Below are 17,507 nucleotides of genomic sequence, written 5' to 3' on the forward strand. Positions count from 1 at the left end.
TGTGTGTGTGTGTGTGTAACGTGATGTGCCTATGAGACTGCATGATTTTGTATGTGAACACTTGCGAGAGTGGTAATTGTGTCTTCAGCCATCAGTACGGTTGTGTGACGTTGCGCGAATGACCAGGTAAAGAACTTGTCTTTAAGTCAGACACCTGATCGCAGAATAAGAATTTTAGAGCCAGAAACAGAAACGGAGGTATTAAGATTTCAATCTCGCCCCTCAGTAATCCACCGGGTGAACCTGTGGGGATTCTCCACTTCCACCCTGGTTCCCGGAAAGGGAGGGCGTCATTGCTCAAGTCACTCACCAACTTTCTGCTGAGCGTCTTTCTAAATTCAGGAATGAGGGTGCTGTTAGGGAAATTAAATGTAAGTAGTCTTGTTCAAACCTCAGAAACAAGAAAGTAGTGCTTCTGACCTGCCAGCACACTGCCCTTACTACATGCCTGTTCCACAGTGCGCCGGTTGTTCCAAAGAAGCCGAGGGGCACATAGATAAGATAGGGAGCGGGTCTTGGGATTTTTGAGCCCTTCGAGGAGATCTGAGATTCGTTAACCCCGGGTTAACGAAATCCTTTGACTCGCTAGATAAATAAACAGCATTGTAAAAAAGATTGAGTTTCAGAGCTGCAACTTGCTAGCAAACTGATGATGGTATCAGTTTTCCGCGGAAATTATAAGCAGGAACTGCAGTTTTGAATTCTCACCCGTGGGTTGAACGCACCGCCGGGGACTGTTTCGAAATTGTGACTCCAGATTGCTGTTAGAGGGGATTTCCCTGTGATATTTGGTTCTGGATGCTAGTGGACTCCAAGTAGATGATGTATATGCTGTTACAGTTTTACTGTTTCTGTTTTTTTTTTCTTTTTCTTTTAAGGATTGTGTATTGAAAGTAAGTTAGATAATTCTCTATTAAATATTGAAATTGTTTGAGTGGTTTCTTTTGTTAACAAATCCTTGGACCCTGAAATGGAAATGAAAACTTTGAGCAAAACAGGAGCATGGGGGTGAGGCAAGGGGAGTAGAAGATGTTGTTTCTAACAAATCAGTCTTGCCTGAAAGACAGGCTTGGTGTCTGAAGATTTTTTTAATTCTTACCAACTTTTCTTACACAGGTGACCAGAGACCAAGGGAAGAGCAGCTGTTAGAGAATCAAGCATTTTATCTAAGGTAAGTTGTTTTTGTCTTTTTTGTATCTGTATTGCTTTCTGGATTTTCAGGCTTTATCTTTCTATATCTTGAAAATCCACAGCAAGGATCCTTTCAGTGATCTGGTTCTTGGGCCTTACTATTCCAAAGAGTAATCAGGTTTGGGGGAAGGCTAGAGGAATGGACCCAAAGAAGCTGTTCCACTCCGTATCTCTCCTTTTAACCTGAGGTACCCATATTCATGTGCCAAATATTTTAATACCACCTGTATGCTTAGTCCTTTACTATGAATTTTGAAGAAATACAATAAATCCCACAGAGTGAAACTTGAAGCCTTTCTTTTAGTATTTTCTTAGGTTTGTTAAGAGATGTTAAGTATTTAAAATGTTCAAAAGAGTGTTCAGCGAATTCTCTCTCCCAGCTGTGCCTTTTGTGACGTAGTTTTTCCACTTCAAAGGCAAACAGTGTGACCAGTTTCTTGAGTACTTTCAGGGGGATCCTCTACATACATTAGTATATTAAGGGTTACTCTCTTTTTATAGCTGAACTGTATTTCATACTTCTATAATTTAAAAAACTGACCCTGATTAACTTTCAAGTGTTTGTCAGTCTTTTGCTATTGTAAACAGTGATGGGATAAATATCCTTGTGTAAATGCTCATTTGATAAGTTTGTTGGTAGGATGAATGCTACTTTCTGGGCCTACGTATGTGTGAACTTTAAATTTTAAAAGTTCTTGCTATATTTTCCCTCAGAGAGGCTGTGTCATCACTTTACTAATTAATTTTTTCTGATGTTATGTTTTATTCAAGGTACTTTTCTGGTTGTTAGAAAACTTAAGAAAGTTATTAATGTGCTATTGTAGAGCTTTTCAAACCATGGGGTTGTTTCCTTATTTGTGTGTGTGTGATAAAATCAATTCACTGATCCATGATCAGCCTTTTCTTGAACTTTTTATTTTGAAAAATTCAAACTATACAAAAATAGACAAAATATGAATGAACCTCTATGTACCATCCTTTGCTCATCTCCAGTAATGATTGACCCATAGCCAGTCTTGTTTAATTTATACCTCTGTCCACCCCAGGGGCATCCATGGTAAAGAACCTACCTGCCAGTGCAGGAGATGGTAGAGACAAGGGTTCGATCTCTGGGTCAGAAAGATCCCTGGAGGAGGGACCCACTCTAGGATTCTGGCCTGGAGAATCCCTTGGATGGGGAGCCTGGTGGGCTACAGTCCATAGGGTCACAAAGAGTTGGACCCGACTAAAGCCTTTTAGCATGCACACAGGCTACCCACCCCACTGTTATTCTGAAGCAAATGCCTTCATTTTTCAAATATGTATGATTTCAGGCATAAACATTTCAGTGTATATGAGAATGATGAGTCTTTTTTAAAATTTAATCACAATACCATTATTTTCCCTTAAAGTAAACAATACTTGTTTAATAATCAGATGTCCAGTTAGTACTGAAAGGTTGTTGAATCATGACGCTGGGATTCTTGGCCCCCGGAGGAGAATTCAATCTGGGGCCAGAGACGAGGCTTGATCGCTCAGAGCTTTTGTGTAATAAAGTTTTATTAAAGTATTAAGGAGATAGAGAAAGCTTCTGACATAGGCATCAGAAGGGGGCAGAAAGAGTACCCCCCTGCTAGTCTTCAGCTGGATGTTATATAGTCACCAGCAGTCTGTTAATGAAAGAAAGGAATGTCTCAAAACTCAAAATGACACCAGGCCCCTCACCCATAAGATGCATTTTGGGATAATCTTGGCACCAAGTGGTTTATCTTGGGCCATAAAATGATTAACTTGAATCTTGAAGAAGGGCAGATCACCATACAAATAGTTTCATTTACATAGATTAGAGGAACAATATCGGAGTATAACATACTGGTTTGTCAAGTAGGTTCTGAGCCAAAAGGCGGAACCAAATTGAAGACAGAGTTTGGGGTAAATGTATAGTACATTAGCATAGCTTAAGACAAACATTTCCATAAGAAAAAGGCATTGGTTAACTTCAGGTGAAACCAGGTGTCACTATGGCAACACAGAATTTTAAGAGAAACCTCCTTTTAAATTTGTATAGAGAAGGAAAAAATATCACTAGTTTATTTCCTCCTGCAGCTTAAGAGAGAGAAAAATGTCTGACACTTGCAGGCTATTTCCTCCATTTGGAGACCCCTGGGCTTCCTGCCTTTTACCCTCTCAGTACTTAGACTTCCTCTCAGGGCAAATATGAAAGTGCTGCATTCAATATGCCAGCAAATTTGGAAAACTCAGCAGTGGCCACAGGACTGGAAAAGGTCAGTTTTCATTCCAATCCCAAAGAAAGGAAATGCCAAAGAATGCTCAAACTTCCACACTATTGCACTCATCTCACATGCTAATAAAGTAAAGCTCAAAATTCTCCCAGCCAGGCTTCAACAATACATGAACCGTGAACTTCCAGATATTCAAACTGGTTTTAGAAAAGGCAGAGGAACCAGAGACGAAATTGCCAACATCCACTGGACCATTGAAAAAGCAAGAGAGTTCCAGAAAAACATCTATTTCTGCTTTATTGACTATGCCAAAGCCTTTGCCTGTGCGGCTCACAATAAACTGTGGAGAATTCTGAAAAAGATGGGAATACCAGACCCCCCTGACCTGTCCCATGAGAAATCTGTATGCGGGTCAGGAAGCAACAGTTAGAAATGCACATGGAACAACAGACTGGTTCCAAATAGGAAAAGGAGTACGCCAAGGCTGTATGTTGTCACCCTGTTTATTTAACTTACATGCAGAGTACATCATGCAAAATGCCGGGGCTGGATGAAGCACAGGTTGGAATCAAGATTGCCAGGAGAAATAGCAACAACCTCAGATATGCAGATAACACCACCCTTATGACAGAAAGGGAAGAGGAACTAAAAAGCCTCTTGATGAAAGGGAAAGAGGAGAGTGAGAAAGTTGATTTAAAGCTCAACATTCAGAAAACGAAGATCATGGCATCCAGTCCCATCACTTCATGGCAAATAGATAGGGAAACAGTGGAAACAGCATCAGACTTTATTTTGGGGGCCTCCAAAATCACTGCAGATGGTGACTGCAGCCATGAAATTAAAAGACGCTTACTTCTTGGAAGGAAAGTTATGACCAACCTAGATAGTATATAAAAAAGCAGAGACAGATCTTTGTCAACAAAGATCTGTCTAGTCAAGGCAGTGGTTTTTCCAGTAGTCATGTATGGATGTGAGAGTTGGACTATAAAGAAAGCTGAGTGCCAAAGAATGGATGCTTTTGAACTGTGGTGTTGGAGAAGACTCTTGAGATTCTCTTAGACTGCAAGGAGATCCAACCAGTCCATCCTAAAGAAAATCAGTCCTGAATATTCATTGGAAGGACTGATGTTGAAGTTGAAACTCCAATACTTTGGCTACCTGATATGAAGAGCTGACTCATTTGCAAAGACCCTGATGCTGGGAAAGATTAAGGGCAGGAGAAGGGGACGACAGAGGATGAGATGCTTGGATGGCATCACTGACTCAATGGACAGGGATTTGGGTGGACTCTGGGAGTTGGTGATGTACAGGGAGGCCTGGCATGCTGCAGTCCATGGGGTCGCAAAGAGTTGGACATGACTGAGCAACTGAACTGAACTGAACGGTGCAAATAACTTAAAAAAATTTTGAGGTTTCTTTGAATCTGGATTCAGATAAGACCCATGTTTTGTGATTCATTTATAACTCTCCTAGTAAAGTCTTTTTTAGAAACCATGATTTCTTATTCTCCTTCTTTGTCTCTCTCTACTTGCAATGTATTTGTAAGAAACTGGGTAATTTGTTCCATATAGTTTCCCACTGTATCATTAACATGTTTTTCTGTATTTCCTGTAGATTAAGAGGCTTAACCTAGGAGCACTAATTTGAATTTGCTGGCATGGATCAGAAAGAGAGCTCAGATTTGTTTCCAAACCTTTATAATCCAAATATTGGGGAAGGTTTCCTGGGGAGGGAAAGTTAGGCTCAAATGGATCACATACTAGGTGGACAGATGCTTCTCCCATGGGACAGTTAACGAGTCTGAAGAGAGTATGTGCCCTCTATCTGACTTCCAGCCCTGATGAAATGACAGCAGTATTGAAAAATCCATAAAGATAGAGGGAGACTTTATTATTAAAAGAGTTCATATGTGATGTCTTCATGTGTGTAGGGTGAGACATAATCCCTTCTAAATATAGAAAATTGCCAGTTCAGCTCCAGCAGCCAGGGAATCAGCCTGAAGGGGTGAGCGGTGTCGGCAGACGATGATGTAGCCTCTGCTTCATAGTACGGAACTACATGTTTATTTCAAGCTTCAGGTTTTCTTTTATACTTTGACAAAAGCATTAGGTCAGAGGTTTGACATTTTTAGTTTTCCCCACCCAGATTTATTGTCTCCAGAAATCATTGTTGTCCTACAGAGTTCCTGCTTCAGCGATTCAGAATTGGCTTTACTATATTATCTACTTTCTCTTATGTGTCCTATACTTAACTTGTGATAACATTGTAACTCATGTCACATTCCTCAGTTTATTTATCTTTCTAAATCCTGTTTGCCCCTAGCATCTTAAGATCACTATCTCCTAAAAAGGCTTCTAGCTATTCTTAATTATTCCTAAACCCTAAACTCAGCAAACTTCTTTTGCCATAAACATTCCCCTCACAAACAGGTCTCAGATAATAATCCTTCCCCTGGCCTCAAGCTGTGCGCATCCTGGAACATTCTTTGTAAAGATCCTTGAACAAATGTCAATGGTTATTTTATAGATTATTTTCTGGGCACAACTGTAGAAGGCTTTGTGCTTTCTCATGCTTCTCTCAAGCGCCTTAACATTCTTTCCAGCCAACTCAACTGAAGAAAGGAAAGAACAAGTCAGAATCACAAGGCCTAACTCCTTCATCCTGGGGCCATGCCTGAGAGATGAGGAGAGGGGGTTGGGGCCGTGCCTCCATTTTGTCAGTAATGCCTAACGTGGCTCCAGACAGAAAATAGTGATAAGGAAGTTCCCTAAAGTTTCTTTGAGATGTGAGCCACCCAATGGGCCTTAAATTAGGAGAGATTAAGGCTTGGGAGAGAGACACATGTAGGGGGTGTAGGGAACAAGCTATAAGGAAGGTTGAGAAGTGCTTGCAAACGAGACTCTCAACCAGGGCTGAACATTCTTGCAAACGAGATGTTCAGCTAAGAATCCTCTGTTTGTTCCCGTGGGAAAAGAACATTTCTTGCACACAAGGATGTTTTTCTGATTCCTCAAAAGGAACAGACCCAGGGACAAAACGGATTCTAAGTTGATAAGGAAGTTCCCCAAAACAAAGTCTTAGCTGCAGTAAATAAGTAAGCAAGGTAAAGGTTATCTCGCCCTGCGCCTGCACACTGTATAGTCTCTGAATCATAGTGCTTGGCAACTTGCCCTGTAGGTTGTTGTGCAAGGGATATAAAATAAAGCAGCTGTAAGAAGCAAGTGTTAAAATATAAAGATTCAAACCACTCTGCAATGTTGGTGTTTCATTCCGTCGCCAACAGGGGGTCCTTTTATACACTGCCATTTAAAAGGGAGCTGTTGAAAGAGACCATTATGTCTCTTAAGTAAACCCGCTGCCTGGGACCTATTGGGAAATGAAAGTTCCATTGAACACCTTTCCCAGGGGTCCAGCATAGTGTATTACGAGAAGTTAAATGTGTGCCTTGGTGACTGTCAGTAATGTCTGGAACTCAGAAGGGAATCAGGATTGTCCTGGAAGGGCCTTGTATATGCAGAGCTGTGTGACTTTGATTTATGTTTCAGTATCTGTAAGATAAGAGATTCCCAGATTTCTTTACACTTAAAGGGGAAACTCTTAAGCAGTGGCCCAAGAGTTTGTAAAAATATGCAGATAGAACCATTTGTTGGTCAGGACATTTGTGCAAAGATGACTTCCTAAAGTTTGACCACTTGTTCTGCCCCTTGGGTCCTGTCCTTTATGGGGAACATGCTAGTTAAGGGATGGAAAGCAGCAACATTCCACTGACTTCCATCACTCGTGATAGTGGTGGTGCTGTCCAGAAAGTCTGTGAACTGCCATTGTTGTCTACTCAGTTAATCCCAGGCGGATTCCTAGTCAAGATCTCTGGGGGAGGGGTGTCTTCCTCTAGCACCATGACATCCAGCAAGGGACTAGGGATAGGGAAGACCAGTCCCTCCTGTAGATGGAATATTCTAGAGGGCTAGAATTTGGCTACACCTACAGGATGTATCAAGGAGGCCTCAGTACTTGCGCTTAGCTTGTGAGAGTGCTGATTCCATGATCCAAGGCATAATAGGCATCTTGGTTCAGAGATTCCCAGGCTTAGGGTCTTTGAAAGCCTTTATTTCCAAGAGATCTTAGCATCTAGCCAGCAGTTGTCACTAATGATGTACAGCATAGGGCCAAAGGGGGCAGTTTCTTGCATCATTAGCCTGTAGGTGGACGCCATAGTTGGTCCCGACGCATGAGAGGTTGCTGTGGCCTCTACAAAGAGGCAGTCTCTGAGGCCACTAACAGGAGGTGACTGCTGATTTTAATTTGAAGAGGTTGTGGAGCCTTTTGTTGGATGAGTTCCTTTTCACAGTGGGATGGTTTGTAAGTAACAGTATCAGTGAGATTAAAATTTGTCAGTAAGGAGATATGTTGCTTCCAGACCTGAATAAGACTTGACTTTATGGTCCCTGAGAGATTTCACAGCAGTTGATGGACAGTGTCTGGGATAGAGCTGTCCAGTTTTACCAATACTTTTCAGGGATTTCATCACAGTGTAGGGGCTTTACATTACATATGAGGCAATGGCCTGTGACTCTTTGTAAGCTCTTTTGTGAGTATTTTTTCGTCCTTAATGAGCATGTTAAATGAATCTCCATTTATGGAGGAGGAGGTCATCCATATAATGTCATACCTGTGCCTGGGGAAGAAGGTGGATGTAGTGAAAATTAACAATGGCAAGGCTACTGAGGTATCCATGGGTAGCCCAGCAAAGCTATATTGTGTTAGACTTTGATAAGAGAAGTATATAAGGAGGGTGTTTAGCCAACTTACCTGTGAAGAGGAATTGAGAGTTTTTAGCCATAACATCAGTGTTGAGTCCAGATAGCACTTGTGAAATATTTATCACAGGCTCATGGTACCTCATGCCACACACAAAAATGCACCATCAACCTAAATGTAAGAGTATAAGTAGCCAAAGGGGAAAAAAATACATAAATTGGACTTCCTCAAAATTAAAAACTTACCAGCTTCAAAGGAAAGAAAGTGAAAATATAGCCCACAATGCATGAACACTAGGTCACTACAGTTGTATCCAACTCTTTGCAACCCTGCCAGGCTGCTCTGTTCATGGGATTCTCCATGCAAGAATACTAGAGTGGGTTGCTATTCCCTTCTCCAGGAGATATTCCTGACCCAGGGATCCAACCCACGTCTCTTATGTCTCCTGCATTGGCAGGCAGGTTCTTTACTATTAGTGCCACGTGGGAAGCTCCAGGTGTATAGCCTACAAAGTAGGATCCAAAATTTGAAAATTACATGTTCAAGAAGGAATTAGATTTTTTAGAGTGTGTGAGGAATTATTACAACTCAACAATAAAAAGACAAATATCCAGTTTTTCTTCCTTTGGCTGAGTCATGCGGCATGCCTGATCTTGGCTCCCCCACCAGGGATTGAATCTGTTCCTCCTATGGTGGAAACACAAAGTCTTAACCACTGCATCACTAGGGAAGTCCCCAGGCAGTTTTCTGTTAAAGAATGTTCCCCACTTCCACGCCGGAGGGCCCAGGTTTCAGTCCCTGGTTGGGGACCTAAGATCCTACAAGCTGCATGACCAAAATAAATAAATACAATTAAAAATAAAGGTCAAGATGGAGGGGATATATGTACACTTATGGTTGACTCACATTGTTGTACGGCAGAAACCAACACAACACTGTAAAGCAATTATCCTCCAATTAACATAAAAAAGAAAAGGATGTTTTGGGTTTGTTCCTTGGTTAGTGGATGAGTCTAGTGTGACTTCATGTGGCCTGAATGAAACTTTGAACTCAAAATACTTCTTTCACCTGGAACATGAGAACAAGTCAGGGAGGCACACTCTGGTATGTAGTGTGTTGGAAATGGGGAAAAAACACAGATCTTAGTTGTATGAAGTGTTTGTTCCAGGATTTGGCCTACATGGATATAGTGCACTTCTAGGCCTGAGGGCCCCATCAGTATCCTTGAAGCAGGCATGACTTGGGTACATTTTGGATCAGGGTCCCCTTGTCTGAAAAAGTGAACCACTCAGGACAGGTCAGAGAACCCTAAGAACATCATAGGAATTGGGTACTGCTTTAGCATAAATTAATTCTATATCTGTGTTTTTTGGTATTGAGGAAGGCATTTGATTTTTTAGATTTCTGCAAATCTCAGTATGTGTATTGGGGCATGAAAGGGACCAGGTGCCATGAAAAGGGAAGGAAATATTTATCTGAACTTAGTCATTTAGAAGCAAGCCTGTTCTCATGGTTCCTTTTACTTCCTGACTCTCTCTTCTCAGGACTCTGCACTTTTCCACAAGAAGAAGCCAGAGGAGGACTAATAATTTGCCATTCTAAGCCATGCCCCATGTGAGTTGATGTTTTTTCTTCCCTTCATCAAATAGTCTTATTTTCTAGGATATGAATGCTCAATATTCTAACCTCCAGATTTTCTGCCTTACTAAGCCCCAGCCCTCTCTTCTCTAGCCATATTTGGGATCCATTCTGCAAATCAGGAAACGTATTAAGAGTAGAACCTCTCCTGTCATTGTGGTTTGATGAGATGGGACTACATATGCAAAATTCAGTCTTTGTCATTGACTCTATTTTCTGGATGATTAGGATAGAAATTGCTGTTTATCTCAGAATGTGGTGAGATCTTTGGTCTGTGAGGCTTTTAAGATTGAAATGTGATCAAATGCAGGACTGAGAACAAAGAGTATAATGTCGGTGAATATCTCAGAGGTGAATACCAGTGACAAGGTCCGTTTTGAATCTGAATAACATGTGTAAGTCAAGGACCATGTCTATGTGACTTTAGGTCATCTTTCATTGGCTTTCTGTTGCTCAGAATAAGCGGTGTGTACAGTGAGCAATGATGACTGGTAACAGAGCCAGAGAATTAGGTATTTGAGAATTTTAGAAACGGAACTGACATTAGAGAAGGAATACAAACTAAATACCAAAAAATAAGAAAATGATTGCAGGGAATTCCATGGTGGTCCAGTGGTTAGAACTCTGCACTTTCACTGCTGAGGGCTGGGGTTCAGTCTCTGGTAGGGCACTAAGATCCCATTAGCTGTACATTGCATGGGGTGGGAGGAGGGAAAGGAAGGAAAAGAAAATGATTACAGGGCGTCTGTGGTCCAGTGGTTGGGAAGCCACCTTGCAATACAGGGAACACTGGTTCAAGCCCTGGTCTGGGAAGATCCCACATACCACGGGGCAATTAAGCCCATGCACCACAACTTCTGAGCCTGAGCTCTGGAACCCGTGAACTGCAACTACTGAGCCCATGTTTGGGAACTACTGAAGCCCACCTGACTAGAGCCTGTACTCCACAACAAGAGAAGCCACCAACAATGAGAAGTCCACATACCACAAGGGAGAGTAGCTCCCATTCTCCACAACTAGAGAAAGCCCGAGTGCAGCAACAAAAGTCCAGTGTAGCCAAAAATAAATAAAATGTTTTTTAAAAAGGAAAGAAAATGATTACAATCATAATATGATATATTATATCATATACCTTGTAAAAATGATGACTATGAAAGGATTTGCCAGGACAAGGGAGAAAATTATTGCTAAGTTATTCTGAGACTTAAGTTGGAAATAAACTTAAATTATATAAAAATCTTATTTTCTAAGATAAATATTTTAAAAGATATTTGGATGGGCCCATCAGGTTTGTTTTTCTTTTTTCTCCCTTCCTTCTTTCTTCCATCCTCTCCTTCTTCCCTCCCTTCCATCCTTTCTCTTACTTATTTTCAGTTCATTAAAAGGAAGAGGGGAGGAAGGAAGTTGCAACCTATTTGGGAATTTGCATGTGTTACATGCTTACACAGGCTTTTCAGGTAGTGCTTGTGGTAAAGAACCCACCTAACAAATGCAGGAGATGTAAGAGATGCGGGTTTGAGCCCTGGGTTGGGAAAACCCCCAGAGGAGAGCATGGCAACCCACTCCAGTATTCTTGCCTGGAGAATCCCATGGACAGAGGAGCCCAGTGGGCTACAGTACATAGGGTTGTAGTGAATCAGATATGACTGAAGCGACTGAGCACTCATGCATGGGCTTGCACAGAGTATTTCATTTAATCAGAGAACTCTACTCACCTGGCTTTTGTTCGTTCCTATAACTGTTCATGAGAAGCTATAACAGAGTAATAGGAATGTTCAGAAACTATGTAGGTGCTCTACATTTATCACATAATTTCCTTTCCATTACTTAACCTTATTGCAAACTTTTTTCTCTTTTGGCCACTTTATGTAACACTTTTCTTCTCTCATTACTTCTAGAAAATATTTTTTTTTTGTTTTACCATTAACACTGGGTTTGTCATCTCAGAGGTTAGTATTGTTCAAGGATGTGGCCATAGACTTCTCACAGGAGGAATGGGCATACCTGGACTTGGAACAGAAGGATCTCTACAGAGATGTGATGCTGGAGAACTACAGCAACCTGGTCTCAGTGGGTAAGCTTGTCTGCTCCTAATAATTCAACCTGTCTTTGTGAAATTTAGAAAAGTTTCCAAGTGCCTAGCTGAATTTCAGACCTCTAGTCCCAAATACATTTTTTGTGCTTTATAGACTTAGAAATGGACAGCTCCATTGGGCATCTGTATCTTCTGTATTCTTCATAGATCCTTCATCTTAATCTTTCTACAATTGACCTTGTTACTTGCTGAACAACGTGCTCCATTTTAAGCAGAGTGTAACCATATCCATTTCCACTTATAAACAGGAGTTTCCATTTCTAAGCTAGATGTGCTCTCCTTATTGGAGCAAGGGAAAGAACCTTGGAAGGTTGTACAGGATGTGACAAGAGATCTGAGCCCAGGTGAGTAGTTGATGATCAGGCAAAGGGAGGCCATTGTTAAAATTGCTTAATTTTAACTTTTTTTGGCCAGTTGCTTAATTGGCCACATCTTCGAGTTATTAGCTTGGAAGTTCTCAAAGACCCAACTAATACCTTTTCCTCCTAGACCTGTAAAGTAAAAATCCTGAGCCCTGGAGGACAAAACTGTTTACCTAAGGAATACCCTAAGGTAATTTTAGGCGTACAGAAAAACTGAATAAAGCCCAGAGAGTTCCCACATGCCCCCTTTCCAGTTTTGTTCCATTTACCACTTTCCTGATTTTCTTTCATTTTCTCCTGTATTTTCAAACAGGAGATTGCCTTCCTTTTCCAATGGTATTCATTTTACTGTTTTATATTTCTGATCCAGTGACACCTGTATGAGAGTCTATCCAGCAAATATTTTAAAATACCCTCTGTATTCTAAGTATTGAGAATATAGCAGTAAACAAGAAAAATTCTCTATCCCCATTGATATAACAGAAGAAATATAATAGTAGCAAATAAAAACATACAAAGAATGATGATTTTAATGAAGCAAAACAAAAAGCAGAGAAAATCACAAAGTAATGGTGTGGGTGTTCTTTTAGAGAGAGTGGTTAAGGATGACTCTGAGATGCTCACATTTGAGGGGAGATATGAGTAAAGTACACTCAGAAAACGAAGACCATGGCATCTGGTCCCATCACTTCATGGGAAATAGATGGGGAAACAGTGGAAACAGTGTCAGACTTTATTTTGGGGGGCTCCAAAATCACTACAGATGGTGACTGCACCCATGAAATTAAAAGACACTTACTCCTTAGAAGAAAAGTTATGACCAACCTAGATAGCATATTGAAAAGCAGAGACATTACTTTGCCAACAAAGGTCCGTCTAGTCAAGGCTATGGTTTTTCCAGTGGTCATGTATGGATGTGAGAGTTGGATTGTAAAGAAAGCTGAGCTCTGAAGAATGGATGCTTTTGAACTGTGGTGTTGGAGAAGACTCTTGAGAGTCCCTTAGACTATAAGGAGATCCAACCAGTCCATTCTGAAGGAGATCAGCCCTGGGATTTCTTTGGAAGGAATGATGCTAAAGCTGAAACTCCAGTACTTTGGCCACTTCATGTGAAGAGTTGACTCACTGGAAAAGACTCTGATGCTGGGAGGGATGGAGGGCAGGAGGAGAAGGGGACGACAGAGGATGAGATGGCTGGATGGCATCACCGACTCGATGGACCTGAGTCTGAGTGAACTCCTGGAGTTGGTGATGGACAGGGAGGCCTGGTGTGCTGCGATTCATGGGGTCGCAAAGAGTCGGACACGACTGAGCGACTGAACTGAACTGAACTGATGAGTAAAGTAAGCCATGCAAATTCTAGGATAACAACAGTTTTTTATTTTGTTTAGTTTTCTGGGTTTTGTTTGTTTTCTGGCCATACCTTGAGACTTGTGGGATCTTGGTTCCCCAGGGTCTGAACACAGGCCCCTGGCAGTGAAAGTGCAGAGTCCTAAGGACTGCCATGAAATTCCCAAGAAGACTTGTTTAAGGCAGAGAGACTAGTAATAGTAGAGGAAGTCAGAGGTAAGAATGAGTTTGATACTTTTGAGGATCAACAGATAAGTGTGGCTAAGGTGAGTTAGGGAGAACAGAAATAAAGTAATGTATCAATATAGATTCTTCAGTTTTAACTAATGTACTGAACCAATACAAAATATTAAGTTATTACTATAAGGGAACCTGGAGGGGCAAAGAAAGGGGGTATGTGGGAACTCTCCGGACTTTGTTCGGTTTTTCTGTAAGCCTAAAACTACTCTAAGAAATAAAGTCTTAATTTAAAAACAAAAGATAAACTATAACATGAGTTCATACCAATTCAATTCTAATCTAAATTATAGGCTTTTTATTTAACCCTTTTTAAAATCTTCATCTATTTTCTTTCATCTATTTTCTTTCATGCCAAGAGTCCCAGTTATCATGGACACTAAGAATAGTGGGATTAGAATATCATATGATTACCTACTCTATTCCACATTATACAGGAAGCCTCTAAAATAAGATCTACACTACCAGTAATAATATGATTGCTCAAAACAATTTGAGATAATTGTTTTGCCCGTTTTCAATTCCCTTCATAGGGTATATCTCAATAAGTTATGTGAAGTAGTTTCCTTCTATGGTTATGCTACCAATTGTAAATATGGGTTTTATTTTTTGTTGCTGTTTCGAATTTTTAAGCTATGCTTTCTTGTAATTTAATTTTGTTTTACAATTATGCAATATAATTATGTACTACCAAAGTCAAATGTCCAAAACAGATTATATTCAAAGAAATCTGACTTCTATCCCTGGCTTCTTCACATTTCCCACCCTGTAACTATGGGGTTTACTCCTCCCCCTTTTTAAAAATAAGCAAATATGTATTTTACATTTATACTTCTTCCACTTTCCTTCCTAAGATAAAAAGACCATAGCTAAAAAAAAAAAAACAAAGAGCATAACTGTACATACTTTTGTTGACATTTCTTTTACAATTAACAGTGTATTTCAGTTGGCACTCCATATTAATATGAAGAGATATTCCTTTTTAACTGCTTTATAGTATTCCATGATGTGGCTATACCATGAATTATTTCCAACCAGCCACCTAGTGATGGACAATTGGGCTATTTTATTCTTTTTCTGTAACACATTATGCTTCAATAAAGACTTTATGCATCAGAGTTCGTTAGTACAATTAAGAATTTTTTTTTTAATTATTTTTTTGTTTTTTGGCCTTGCTATGCAGCATGCAGGATCTTGGTCACCTGACAAGCATTTGAACCTGTGCCCCTTGAAGTGAAAGTGCAGTCATAATCATTCAACTGCCAAGGAAGTCCTGCTAGTACAATTTTGAGATAGATTTAATAAGTATAGATATCTTTAGTTTTCTATTTTTTCCCAGCTTGTCATTTTACTTTTCTTAATGTATTTTTGACATGCTAGCCTTTTTTTTTTTTTTAACTCTACTGTGATCTTTTTTTTTTTGTCAAGTGATGGTTTGGAAAAATTTCCCCATTCCTCAGTTATAGAAAAGTCTCCTAAGTTTTATTCTAGTTATTTGTATGTTTTCATTTTTGTAAGGACATCTGTTCCATTTGGAATATATCCTACATAATGTCTAAGGTACTGATGCAATTTCAACTTTTTTTTTTTTTTTTTTTAATGTTTATCCTTATGCTATGTGGTGGGCTTTTTTGTTGTTTTTATTTTAAGGGAGAAGGAAAGTTTAATTCTTTGCAGCAAGTAAGAACCCTGGGCTTCCCAGGTAGCACAGTGGTCAGGAATCTGCCTGCCAGTGCAAGAGACACAGGGTTCAATGCCTGGGTTGGGAAGATTCCTTGGAGTAGGAAATGGCAGCCCACTCCAGTGTTCTTGCCTGGAAAATTCCATGGACAGAGAAGCTTGGTGGGCTACAGTCTATGGGGCTGTAAATAGTCAGAAATGATTGAGCATGCACAAGGAGAACCCTGGGGATCTTTCTCAGATCAGTGTTGCCTGTGTTTATCCTTATGTTTATTGCTTTCATTTATTAAGAAAGAGTCCATCTCTTCCCAACTGATTTTGGCTGCTACCTTTATTGTGGGCTAAATTTACTCTTATAATTGTGTCTGTTTCTGGGTTTTTCTTTTCTGTTCCATTGGTTCCATTGACATTTTATGATACTGAGTTTGAGTTGGCTGTTTATAACCATAGAAATTTCATTTTTCCAAGAATCTGAAAATAACATTTGTTTACTTGTTATCTTATAGACTGGGAATCCAGGTGTGAAACCAAGAAGATACCATCAACAAGAGAAATTTATGAACTAGAAGCATCTCAGTGGGAAATAATAGAACAACTTACAAGCCATAAGTATGAGTACAAAAGTTTTCAAAATGATAGGGAATGCAGAGACCAGTTTGAAAGCCAACTAGGAAATAAAGAGGTTTCTAGACAACTAGTAATCTATGAAGAAATGCCTAATTTTAGTCAGACTATATCCCTTACATTACAACAGAGAATTCATTCATCTGAAAAATTTGATGAATGTAAAGCATGCAGAAAGTATTTTATACTTGGCTTTCAACAAACTGAGCATCAGAAAAATCATTCTGATGAAAAATTCTATGAATGTAAAGCATGTGGAATGGCCTTTATTAAGGACTCACAACTTACTTACCATCAGAGAGTTCATGTTCCTAAGAAACTCTATGATAAGGAATGTGGAAAAGCCTTCATTTGTGCTTCGCAACTTATTTATCATCAAAGAATTCATACTGGAGAGAAACTTTATGAATGTAAAGAGTGTGGAAAAGCCTTTATTCGTGCCTCACAACTTATTTATCATCAAAGAATTCACACTAGTGAAAGACCCTATGAATGTAATGAATGTGGGAAGGCCTTCTTTTGTGGCTCGACACTTACTTACCATCAAAGAGTTCATGCTGGTGAGAAACCCTATCAGTGTAAGAAATGTGGAAAAGCCGTTAATCATGGCTCCCTCCTTACTCAACATCAAAAGATTCACATTAGTGAAAAACCCTTTGAATGTAAAGAATGTGGAAAGACTTTTATTTGTGACTCAGAACTTACTCAGCATGAGAGAATTCACACTGGTAAGAAACCCTATGAGTGTAAGGAATGTGGGAAGTTCTTTATTCATGGTTCAAAGCTTACTCACCATCAGAGAAATCATACTGGTGAAAAGCCGTATGTGTGTAAAGAATGTAGAATGGCCTTTAAACAGAGTTCATATCTTTTGCAACATCAGAGATGTCACACTGGTGAGAAACCCTACATATGTAATGAATGTGGAAAGTCCTTTATTCGTCGCTTTCACCTTACCAGACATCAGAGAATTCATACTGGTGAGAAACCCTATGTATGTAATGAATGTGGGAAAGCCTTTCGTTATAGTTCACAGCTTTCTCCACATTATAGATTTCATACTGGTGAAAAGCCTTATAAATGTAAAGATTGTGAGATGTCCTTTACCCTTGGCTCACAACTTACTGAACATCAGAGGATCCATACAGGTAAGAAGCCACATGGATGTAAGCAGTGTGGAAAAGCCTTTAACTATGGCTCACAGCTTATTCGACATCAGAGGACTCATACTGGTGAGAAACCATATGAATGTGAAGACTGTGGGAAATCCTATATTTCTGGTTCACACCTTACTGAACATCAAAGAATTCACACTGGTGAAAAACCCTTTGAATGTAAGGAATGTGGGAA

The 17,507-nt window shown here is 39.9% G+C and overlaps 1 pseudogene; it reads left to right on the forward strand.

Annotated features, from left to right (window-relative positions):
- Nucleotides 1-17,507, forward strand: part of LOC120872500 — a 19,201-nt pseudogene that overhangs the window by 290 nt on the left and 1,404 nt on the right.

Source organism: Oryx dammah, unplaced genomic scaffold (genome assembly GCF_014754425.2).
Source record: "Oryx dammah isolate SB20612 unplaced genomic scaffold, SCBI_Odam_1.1 HiC_scaffold_13, whole genome shotgun sequence".
NCBI classification, from domain to species: Eukaryota; Metazoa; Chordata; class Mammalia; order Artiodactyla; family Bovidae; genus Oryx; species Oryx dammah.